Source organism: Schistocerca gregaria, unplaced genomic scaffold, assembly GCF_023897955.1.
Source record: "Schistocerca gregaria isolate iqSchGreg1 unplaced genomic scaffold, iqSchGreg1.2 ptg000510l, whole genome shotgun sequence".
Lineage (NCBI taxonomy): Eukaryota > Metazoa > Arthropoda > Insecta > Orthoptera > Acrididae > Schistocerca > Schistocerca gregaria.
In genome coordinates, this window is record NW_026061912.1 from 218,396 (window position 1) to 229,905 (window position 11,510).

The 11,510-nt window shown below is 40.3% G+C and overlaps 1 non-coding gene across 1 annotated transcript; it reads right to left on the reverse strand.

The window, feature by feature from the left end:
• Nucleotides 1–4,607: 4,607 nt before the first annotated feature.
• On the reverse strand, nt 4,608–4,682 carry Trnat-ugu (transfer RNA threonine (anticodon UGU)). The gene has a single exon. It is a non-coding gene; the product is annotated as a tRNA-Thr (tRNA).
• Nucleotides 4,683–11,510: the final 6,828 nt, after the last annotated feature.

The following is an 11,510-nucleotide window of genomic DNA, read 5'->3' on the forward strand; positions in this document are numbered from 1 at the left end:
CATATCATTTATATAAATAAGGAACTGGAGCGGCCCCAACACTGATCCCTGAGGAACCCCCTCCCCCTTGACAGTACACCACTCAGATCCCTCATCACACTGTATTACTTTCCCCCATTCCCGTAGATCGTTCCCTAATGATCTTCCTGAAACACTCTACAACTTCTGATTCTGTCAGTTCTTTCAGGTGCCATCTCCTTAAATTCCCACCTATTTCCAGTTTCTTCAGTTTAATCTACAGTTCATAATCAATATATTGTGATCAGAGTCCACATTTGCCCCTGGAAATGTCTTACAATTTAAAATCTGGTTCCTAAATCTCTGTCTTACCATTATATAATATATATGAAATATTGCAGTATCTCCAGGTCTCTTCCACGTATACAATCTTCTTTCATGATTTTTGAACCAAGTGTTAGCTATGATTAAGTTATGCTCTGGGCAAAAACCTACCAGGCGGCTTCCTCTTTCATTTTTTACCCCCATTCCATATTCACCTACTACGTTTCCTTTTCTTCCATTTCCTACTGTCGAATTCCAGTCACCCATTAATATTAAATTTTCATCTCCCATCACTATCCGAATGATTTCTTTTATCTCATCACACATTTCATCAATTTCTTCATCGTCTGCGGACTACTTTTACGACTTTGATAGGCGTGGGATTCGTGGCTATCTTGGCCACAACAATGCGTTCACTATGCTGTTTGTAGTAGCTTACCCGCATTCCTATTTTTATTAATTATTAGACCTACTTATGCATTAGCTTCATATTAGCCTTCCTAATACTAAAATCTATATCCGATGTTACCAATGACGCCGGTGGATGGACTATCAGGAAATTACTGACCGTCGAGAAAGTCACAAATATAACCGACAAGCTAATGGGCCCTTCACAGGAAAAGGTTTTTTGCCAGAAAACGGGGAAAATTGAAACCCAGCAAATGAGTAAAAAAATGTATATTCATTGACAAAAAAAATAGTGTACGCACACAACTTACACAACAATAGTCTGGGATTACTCTATTATGTAATACAGTTTTTGTGATTGTATCTTGCAGCTTTAGTTATTTTTAATTAAAAGAGGCTTTAAAAGGACAGAAAGAACGTGTTGGACTACGCTACAGATCGTTCTGTTAGCACAGTCTTTACTTTGTAATCACTTTCGTTGACTTCGGCAACTCTCAACAGAAATCTCCAACCTAACCGAGACAATATGCTACGATACAGCCGAGATCATGACAAGAGAATGGGCTACATCACACTCGAAGTAAATGTATATAGGTAAGGATCCCCATGACCTGTATACGTCTGTTATAAAAAATCTCCAAGCCACTCTCCTCAAATAGACCGCAATCTTCTCTTGACCTTCAACTGTTACTATTTCAGAATTAGAAACCAGATTCAAAGAAAATTTGGCTACAAGGCACAAAACTAGAAAAATAAAAATAATAAAAGTGAGAACGTGAAACATGTTAGCAATAACCATAAACAGGAGATTTACAGAAAATATAATTGAGAAAGGAAATCATTAATATTATCGACCGTTTAGGAACTCTAGGCTACGAAATGGATAAAACCACATATCGAATAAGTGGAAGAGTTAGTGTGTTTTAAGATTAAATCCAAACAAGAATTAGAGAAAAATATATCGAAGCAAGGCCTCTATTACGAAAAATTGCTAAATCTCGAGACAAATTGTGTCCTTCTGTATTAGATGAAATGTTTTGGCCCCTAGTACGGATGAAACAGTATCTGCAGTATCAACAGGAACTTCGGACATGTGTTTCATATTTCATCCAAGCCTGCAGTCTATAAATATTTAAACAAAATACTAAAACAAAATACCACTACAGGGGAATTACTTACGAAGTAGTTCTTGGTAAAGAAACACAGGACACAATTACGTATGTAGGCTTAATACGAACTACAACTGTGTTTATAAATCGCTATAGTTGCCTTGGACTAACGACGAGCAAATATCAATATAACCTGTACGCTTTTCAAAGCTGTTATCCATGAAAAAGGCAAACTACGTATCGTGAACAAAATACAATTTAACACCGAAACAATGACATTAGCTGACAATGGGCACAGACTTTAGTCAATGGGCACTGTTGAAAATTTGTGCCAGACCAGGATTAGCACCCGAGTCCCCTGGTTACGAGGGAGAGGCAATGATCACTGTGTCCGAATTACACAGTGGTCAACAGAATAGCACGAACTGCCCGAGCATGCCGTTCTTTAGATCCAAATTCTCAATTTCTCCATAGACTGCTAATGCACTGCTCCTTGAACATAATCCTCCTCCCCTTAATTATACAGTACATGGCCAAAAAAACAGACACCGAATATATGCAAACTTGGCCTTACGAACATTGCAGACGTCTTCTATGTAACACACGTCAAACTTCAAAGAATTTACCAATTCGTTGCATTGTTTACTATAGACCACAAATCAAGTAACGTAAAAAAAGCACTGCGTCTATTGAGATCATGATTCAGAGTTAAAAAAAACTAATAAGTCGCCTACATATTACAGTTGCTGCCGAAAGAGGAGAACCATTATTTTCCCACAAAAAACTAATAAGTCGCCTACATATTACAGTTGCTGCCGAAAGAGGAGAACCATTATTTTCCCACAAAAGGAAATATAGTTAAAATTACGCTTCTATTTCGGTTAGTTTATGCGGTTACTAAAATTTGCAGTGAAAGTTACATAGTGGACTCTACCCTCCCCCCACCAGAAACGTAGTTATCGTGGCTGTTGTGAGACTTTTGTACACAGTTAGAGAAAGTGTGTTAAATGTGGCGCGGACGGAAACGCTAGGCAACGCTACAGGGCAATCTGCTCGCACAACGTTTAGTCGGCATTCATAATCGTTGGAGTAAACAACTCTCAATCAAATTACCACCTTCCAACCTAACTTAGATCTCGGGCTACACTACCAATCGGCCTGTCATCACAACCAAAAATTCATTGAGGGGGGTGGGGGGATTTCCTGTAGCTCTCTCTAATGTATCTCTAGGCAAAACTGCCAGTTTTGTCAGACTCAACAGCAAGATTTACCAATGGTAAACACTTTTGAGACGGCTCGTAATTTTAGAATAGTCCTCTTCGTCTTACTTGGCATAAATTGTTCGCTGGCGTCCCAGCAGCTAGCTCCCTCAGTGTCTGCTTCTGCCATCGCACCACGCTAGTCTGCTGTTGTCCTAGCAGACCGAACGCACCGCACATCCGATACCTTCGGAACCACTCACTGGCCAGTTAGCAACTGAGCGGAACACTGTTTACATCGTGAAAGGAAAACTATGCAAAGATGTACACTTAAATGGCACGACTGAGTAGCACACACACAGTAATATCTGAGGAATGTCCTTCGATACGCGCAGAACGAAAGTCTTCTCGCGAACGTACAGCGTCTCTGAAAAAAAATCTCGTGACTATACTCCGGCGTTACGGCCAGGTTCTCATACAAATGAGCAAAAAAGGGTACATTTGAAATTCTTTTTGAGACAATGACAATACATTCGAAAGATCTGTTTGGGAATTACGAGTGATAATACTATGAGCTTAATTTTAGATTTTCAATAAAAAATGGCGCCCGTAATTATCATTTGATCAAGGGCCTGCGAGACTGGAGTACGCAGAGCGCGTGCAGTGTGGCACCTCATATGTTACCTGAATTCAAAAATGGGTAACATCAGTTGATACTACATTATTCCTCTGAAATTGAAAATGGATAACATCAGTCGATAAAACATAAAATTTATGGGAGCGTATACCTAACCGCAATGAAACAACCTTAAATTTAACGATACAGTGCTAATTCGAACTTTGAGTTCGATTTTTGAGGGTTTGTTTCACTCCTTATGCCTACACAAAAATTAGTTAATATTAAAAAATGTCATATTATAGCTATAAGTTCCTAAGAAAAGTGTTTACTTTTAGGGGTCAGAGGTAGATGTTAAGAGAACGAACCACTTTTAATTTATGCTGCATGCCGTTCTGAGAAAATAGTTACCCGAAAAAAATGTGTTCAAAGTTTAGGGAAAACATTTAGTTATATTATTACTTCGATTTGCATGAACTGAGTGTTACATATATATTTTTAATGTCGCTGAAAACGAATCTGAAGTCAGATTTTCAATATTCAAAACAGCTAATCCAATACGGAGGGCAACCGATTATGTTTTGACCAATTTTTACCAAAAATGTATTTTCGTTATTTACGTTTAGTCTGCAAGTCAAGGAGTATTTATCAACCCTTCCTCTACCTCTGATTGTTCCTAGACAGCAACTTCCTGTTCTTCTTGGCAGGAAAAGCCGATCTGTCAAAGCTGGATATGCAGCACTCGGCAGCCTGCACTTGATATTCGTCCGTATTTTCGGTGAGTATGTTTGCATGCATTCTGCAGTATGAATCATTTTGAGCACGTGCGACACGGGACGAGTTATCATCTACATCTATATGGATACCCTGCAAAACACATTTAAGTGCCTGGCAAAGGGTTCATCGAATCACCTTCACAACTGATAATTAATTGAAACCCTCAGCTGCCGACAGGTGTTGTTGATATACTTCGATGGGGACAGCTGAAAAGTGTGCCCCTACTGGGACTCGAACCCAGGATCTCCTGCTTACAAGGCAGACGCTCAATCCATCTGAGCCATCGAGGGCACACATGAACAGCACGACTGCAGGAATTTATCCCTCGCACGCTTCCCGTGAGACTCACATCCCCAACCGTCCACAATCCGCATACGTAATGTACTTAATAGGTATTTGTCCATCCACTCATTACTGGCTCACACTAAGGTGACGATTCCCGTAAGAGTTCCGGCAACCTGTGCGCATTCGCACAGACGAAGGTCAATGGCTGGGTAACGTTTAACCATAGATATGAAGATAGTAACTGCTCTCGAAAGAACAGGCGCCACTGACGACCTTGCAACTCTTCTAGAATACGTGATAGACCGGCCGATGTGGCCGAGCGGTTGTAGGCGCTTCAGTCGGGAGCCACGCGACCGCTACGGTCGCAGGTTCAAATCCTGCCTCGAGCATGGGTGTGTGATGTCCTTAATTTAGTTAGATTTAAGTCGTTCTAAGTTCTAGGAAACTGATGACCTCAGATGTTAAGTCCCAAAGTGCTCAGAGCCATTTGAACCATCAGTCCCTATGTTTACACACTACTTACAGTAACTTATGCTAAGGACAACACACACACAACCATGCCCGAGGGAGGACTCGAACCTCCAACAGGGGGAGCCGCGCGAACCGTGACAAGGCGTTGGACACATGGCGGGTACCCCGCGCGGCTCATGGCAGCCGTGACACTGCTTCACACAATGGACTGTAGAAACTTTTGTAAAGCACGGATTAAAAAAAAAAAAACTTTCTGTTCCAAGAGTCTAGACAAGTACACCTTTAAAAAATGCAACTACAAAGAAATTGAATTTTCGAACGTTTTGAATGAGAACCTGTCCTTATGGAACACCGTTGATCAAATGTCACAGGGATTACATACTCAGGTTTCACATGTGGATTAACACTTTCTAATCAATATCCGGAATGAGCAGGGCTTAAAACTTTGAAGAGTTAAATTTCAAGGGCCGTTCTCTTGTATGCAAATTGTTTCACAGTAGAAATTTCTCTAGTTTTATTTATTAATTAATTTATTTATTTTTTGCTGTAGGTAAAGAAGGATAGCATTGTGAGGAGGGGGAAGGGGGGGGGGGGGGGGGAGGAATCTTGCATCTCCCACCTTGGAATTCTCAGTACAGAATTTTTATTCGTTACGAGATTCTTAGCCACTTGCAGAAGTGATTTCGAGTGATTCTGCAAAACTTTTCCTTTAGCCAATCGTAGCAACTACAGGATTCCGTTCCTGCTGCATGACATGTCTCGGAACTTAAACTGACCAACTCATTTGCATAAAGAGCTAGCTTATCATCCGCTTCTTTACTTGCGTAGACCGTTCATGGTCTGCAAAGAATTTTTTTCTTTAATCGTTTTTTTATGTCTTTTATAAACTGCAACACTTTCTAAACTTTCTAAACTTAGCGCCGTTGAAGCATGGTCTTTTACTGAATGATCAAAAAGCAATGCTGACAGCTGGAGTCCAAGGTTTTTGTTAATCAAGCCGTTTGTATTCTTGTGGTGATATCTCCGTACAGTCTTTCATTCCCTAACGCATATTTCTTTATATCTAATTGAGAAGTGAAATACCGGTTTTCATAGATGCAGATTTAAAATATTTTAATATAACGCAATAAATATTTCATTAAAATTTTCATCCCCTTATGCTCGAAGTTCCAAAACCAGAAAAACACGTAGTTTTTAAAAATTGTAACATATTAGCCGAATACGAATTGTCAGATATATTTAGCAATCCTTTCATAATGAACCATTTTCTGAAACATCTCACACCCTTTAGGGGTTGGGTTTTCAAAAACAATTAAACACGTATTCTTCTATTTAGAGCCGAGGAGCCAAATTCAAATCTTCATCCATTTAATTCTAAAAATGCTTTCATAGTGAAATATTTCATAAAACATTACATCCCCTATTTCACTCTATTAGTGAGTTAAATTTCCAAAAGCAACGAAACACATTTTTTTTACATCCAACCGAGATGTCAAATACCTATTTTCATAGATGTAGCTATAAAAATGCTTCAGTAGTTCTTTAATAATGATTTATTTTCAAAAAACCTTCACTAATTATTTTATCCCCCAATGGAAGAATTTCGGAAAATGCTAAAAACCTGTTTCTTTTTTGTATCTGACTGAGACACCAAATGTCAATTTTCGTAGTTTTGTAGTTATAGCTTCAATAGGGACATAGGGACATATTTAAAAAAAAAGACTTTCAACCCATGTTTCACCCCCATAGGAGTGAAATTTCGAACAATCTCTTCTTAAATGATGCTTTCAGCGTAAGATTTACACCTTCATCAAATTTCAAGTCCGTATACTTTGCAGGTTGGGCTGGAAGGCTATGGGTCAGTGAAACCTGTGCCCCTATTGCACCTTCTTGGAGGTTGTAGTTCCAAAAACAGTGAAACACGTAGTTTTCAATAACACAATATTCATAGATTTCGCTTTAAAAACTCTTTCGCACTGAAATACTTTCATAAAACATTACATCCTATATTCCACCCTCTTAATCGTTCAATGTATCAAAAACAGGTTTTCATATATTTCATGAAACATTTCATCCTCTGTGATATGGGGTATGGTAGTGACACACCAAAATCACAATAGTAATCCGTTGTAGTTGCTACATATTTTATTACAATCAAAAGCATTATAAAATCACAAGGCCAGATCAGTTGGACAAATAATAAATAAATTTCGTTAAGTGGAACGAGACCCGTAAAACTTGAAATTTGAATATGACTAGGTATATATACTTAGGTAAAGCTTTACTTAAATAGCACAAATGTCCATAAAATTCATAGCAGAACTCTCACTACTTGCAATCAGGGGAGAAACAGATTAAGCGTAAGAATACAGATATTTAACGTTCGGCTTGCCAACTTTCCTAAACAAAACTGTATAAAAATGACTAAAACAATTAAGGGGGTCCTTTAATTTTGACTAAACGGACCTTCAAATTTACTTACTCAGTTGATTAATCAACTATATTCTTAGAATGATTACAACTAGAACATGACTATATGACAATACCCTTCAAATAAGGTTGCTTCAATATTTCGTGTGAATTGGCGATAGACGCGAGCAGACCAAGGATTCAAATCAATACAAGAGATCCACGAGGCAGAGAATGACATAGAAATATACTCAACATGGCAATGCAATTGAACTTTGGATGCTATAGTTCAGCACTGGAAAGATGGAATCACGCAAAAGTGACAACATAACCCAAGATGTAAAGGAGAGGACATGGCCTCAAATATCTCTCTGCCGCCGTGGTGCTCTGCTCCCAGTATGCTAGCGTCGACCGCTGCCAGTTATCTCTAACACAACACACATCAAGAGCAGACAATTTTCTGAGACATAAACTACACAACCCTATCTGGAGAACAGGTGAGCAATACAACTGGACTGAAACCAATGAGCCTCCGTGAGTTACTTGGCCAGTGCCAGCCCTTAAACTTTGATTAATAAGATCGCTAAAAATCATACCGAAGTTAAGATGACGAGACTTATCTCCAGGTTCGCCATATTAGTGGCAGAGACAATGAATTGGCGACGCTCTTATCCGTATGTTCGCGGCAGAGTCTGGGGAAGGCAAGGGCCACGTGGAGCCGGATCTGGGGGTCAATTTCCTTCTCTCCGAGACACCCGGCTTCTTCTGAGACTTAGCCGGCAAACAGGCCGAGGACCCCGGGTGGGGACCGATTCGGCAGCAGTTGGCGGATGGCGAGGTCTTCAGGGGGTGGGGTGGGGGGGGGGGGGTGTCTTGTGTAAAGGGGAAGACAACCGTGGTGAAGGGAAGGTCTGTATTCCACAGGAACGAGTTAGCATGGCACTCAGATATTTCCACGATTCGGCGGTAGGGGATCATTTGGGGTTCTACAAGACCTTGAACAGAATTCGGGAACACATGTTTTGGCCCAACCTATATGGCGATGGCATGCGATTTGTTGGCAACTGTGTCCAGTGTAAGCGCGGTAAGCCCGATGTTGGGCCGCACAGAGAACTACTACAGTCGGTTAGCGAGCAGTGTCCTCTGGACCGCGACTCAAAGATCGAAACATCGATCGACGGAAACTGGCGCCAGAAACGCACCAGCTCACTCTATTTCATCCCCTTAGGGGTTGAACTTCCAAAAACACGAAAATACGTATTTTCTTATTTGTAACCTTGAAGTCAAATACCAATTTTCGTAGATATAGCCTTAAAAATACTTCCATAGTCCTTCCATAATTTTTTATCTCAAGATAAAATGTTCACCTACTATTTCACCTCATAGAGGTTAAATTCCCAATAATACTGGAACACATATTTCTTTATTTCTGACCTAGAAACCAGATACAAATTTTCGTCTGCCTAGCTTCAAAATTACCTTAATAGCTACATGTTTCAAAAATCCTTTCATTTCCTGTGTATCCCCCTTAGAGGTGGAATTTCGAAATATGCAGTATAAGCGGTATAAGATCAACAACCTTTCCAAATCTCAAGGTTTATTTTCCTTGGCGGTCTGGACTGTGTGAATTTCATAGTAATGGCCTCCACACACACACACACACACGCACACACACACACACACACACACACACACACACACGCCACTAACAATGCCACACCACCTCCTGGGGAAATTTCTGCAGACGCCCTTGTTCCACTGCAGTCATATTTTGCCGACGACCTACATTTAGCAGCGTGGGAGGGATAGTGTCGTGCAACAGACAGTATACTCAGTAGACAACGAACTGTTCGTTGTGAAATCAGGGACATAGGAACCGAGACTGACACAGAAGGTGCTGAAGGTGAAGCACACTAGACTCGTGTCTACCACGGCTTCAAATAGTATCGATTTACTATGAACGGAAGTTCCGAAAAGTGAGCAAGTAATTTTACAGTAAATTCTGTACCGATGGTGAGGATATACAACGAAAAACGTTTCTATAATATTTCAGAAATAATGAAACATTCCACTCAAGTCGTGCGGCAGAAAACGCAATGGATATGCTTGCACTTAAGACGGAAGGCCCCACGTGCTTACGCAGGCTTACGACAGATCCCAAAATTCGGCAGTAGGCGTAAGCCAACCTCTTGTGCTGCCATCTGTTATTGATGCCAGGCATCAAGGTCTCAGTAGTACGACCATCCACTGGAGAGTAGTTGCTTTATAAGTACTCCGTCTTCAGGCCACGAGTGACCTACTGGGACAGCACCATCCGACCGCCGTGTCATCATCCGTGGAGGATGTGAACAGGAGGGGCGGGGATCAGCACACTGTTCTCCCGGTCGTTATGATGGTTTTCTTTGACCGGAGCCGCTACTATTGGGTCGAGTAGCTCCTCGATTGGCATCATGAGGCGGCCTGGATGATCACCCATCCAAGTGCCTTCAACGCCCGACAACGCACTTAACTTCGGTGATCTCACGTGAACCGATGCAACCTCCGCGGCAAGTCCGTTGCTGCAGATATTTTAGAGTAGTTGTTACGTTTCATAATTATCTAGTTTACGGGGAAAATGTAAAAAAGGCGATTGTCACCGAAGCTACAACTAATCTGAATTTCTGGTTAGTTATCAAGTGGTCTTATGTGCAAGCCTGATTTTTTCATCCTTTGCGGTGGGAATGATTCAAACCCGTCATGTTCTTCTTATGAGGTGTTCTATTTATTTTGCACACAATGATCGTTTGTAGTTGAGTTGAGTTACCACCTTGATAAATTTTTGGATGGCGCACGTATCTTAACTGAGATCTGCGCTTGCGCTTAATGGCTGAAGGTCAATTAGCGTAATGAGTAGTAGCGAATGTTATAGTAACATGTTTGTAAATTATTTCAGGTAAATTACCTTAGTAGTGTAATATTATCAGTATACCAGTACAGTATGTGGGCCAATTACGTTAGTCATGGAATACTATCCGTATAAGACTATGTCACCTTGATGTCCCGGAATTTGCTTCAATTTTGGAATCCACGAAAGAACTGGAAATTTTCCTTTACACAGCTTTCCATATAATTTCTATTACAGTGATTCAGTCTTGTCTGTCACTCGACTTTTCTGACTGTGAAATAAATTCTATCGCTCATGTGCTTATTACCTCTTCGTGTTTCCATTTGCCGATATTGCGCATAAACACATACATATCTCAACGTTGCTATGTACATTGATGGAACGACACACTTTTCTGTGGCGACACTGCAGTTTAGAGATAGAAAAACCGATCAGTTAAAACGACATGGGTATTTTAGTTCTGAATAACCGATGTCTTTCGGTATTTGTTTGCTCTCGGTTATAACAAGTATCTTTTTATATTTTCCTGATAACCACGTAAAAACAGATATACCAATTAGCCACAGTTGTCGTAGTAAAATTTTTATTTTTCAAATAAACCTTTTTTAAAAAAGACGAGTAATTTTTATTCGTAAGATTTCCATAGCTCTGAGATACTGCGTTATTACAGAAAAAATGGGAAAAGTGATGTATGCCACTTTAATAACACTGCTGATAGAAACGAGCAACAAGTGAATTGGTCCAACATTGCCGAGACAATACTGTGCCTGTTATACAAGCAGTGCGCGAGAATGGACGCAGTTTCTCGCTGTTGTCGAACGTCAGTTGTAACACAGAATGGCACCATCTGGAAGCCTGGAAGTATTTTACGATATGCAGTACGAGTGAAGCACAATGGTCGATTTGGTCGACTTGCGACATCATACAAGGAAAAAAGTTAAAATTTTACAAATCATTCATAGTTCGGGATAAAAATAGAAAGTGCCTGATCTGCTGCCTGTGTCTACGTTATCTGCTTTTAGCCGTTAACAGAGAAATTAAAACGAAACAGAGAGTTCTCCTGCCGCAGT